The following is an 836-nucleotide window of genomic DNA, read 5'->3' as shown; positions in this document are numbered from 1 at the left end:
TTCACGTAGCTAACAGATACATGAGGAAATGCTCACGATCATTAGCCATTAGAGCAATGAGAATCAAAACTACAATGAGGTTTCATCTCACTCCAACAAGGCTGGCATTAATCCAAAAAACACAAAACAATAAATGCTGGAGAGGCTGTGGAGAGGCTGGAACACTTCTACACTGCTGGTGGGAATGTCGAATGGTACAAGCACTTTGGATATCGATTTGGTGCTTCCTTAAAAAGCTAGAAATAGAACTACCATAGGAGCCAGCAATCCCACTCATTGGAATATATCCTAGAGAAATAAGAGCCTTTACACGAACAGATATATGCACACCCACGTTCATTGCAACACTGTTTACAATAGCAAAAAGATGGAAGCAACCAAGGTGCCCATCAACGGATGAATGGGTAAATAAATTATGGTATATTCACACAATGGAATACTACACATCGATAAAGAACAGTGATGAATCTGTGGAACATTTCATAACATGGAGGAATCTGGAAGGTATTATGCTGAGTGACATTAGTCAGTTGCAAAAGGACAAATGTTGTATGAGACCACTATTATAGGAACTCGAGGAATAGTTTAAACAGAGAAGAAAATATTCTTTGATGGTTACGAGAGGGGGGAGGGAAGGAGCGAGGGAGGGTAGGAGAGGAGAGGGGTAGTCACTAATTAGATAGTAGATAAGAACTACTTTAGGTGACCGGAAAGACAACGCACAATACAGGCAAGGTCAGCACAACTGGACTAAACCAAAAGCAAAGAAGTTTCCTGAATAAACTGAATGCTGTGATGGCCAGCCTAGCAGGGGCTGGGTTTGGGGACCATGGTTT

This window comes from Elephas maximus, chromosome X (genome assembly GCF_024166365.1).
Source record: "Elephas maximus indicus isolate mEleMax1 chromosome X, mEleMax1 primary haplotype, whole genome shotgun sequence".
In the NCBI taxonomy this organism is placed as follows: Eukaryota; Metazoa; Chordata; class Mammalia; order Proboscidea; family Elephantidae; genus Elephas; species Elephas maximus.
This window is presented reverse-complemented; position numbering follows the sequence as displayed.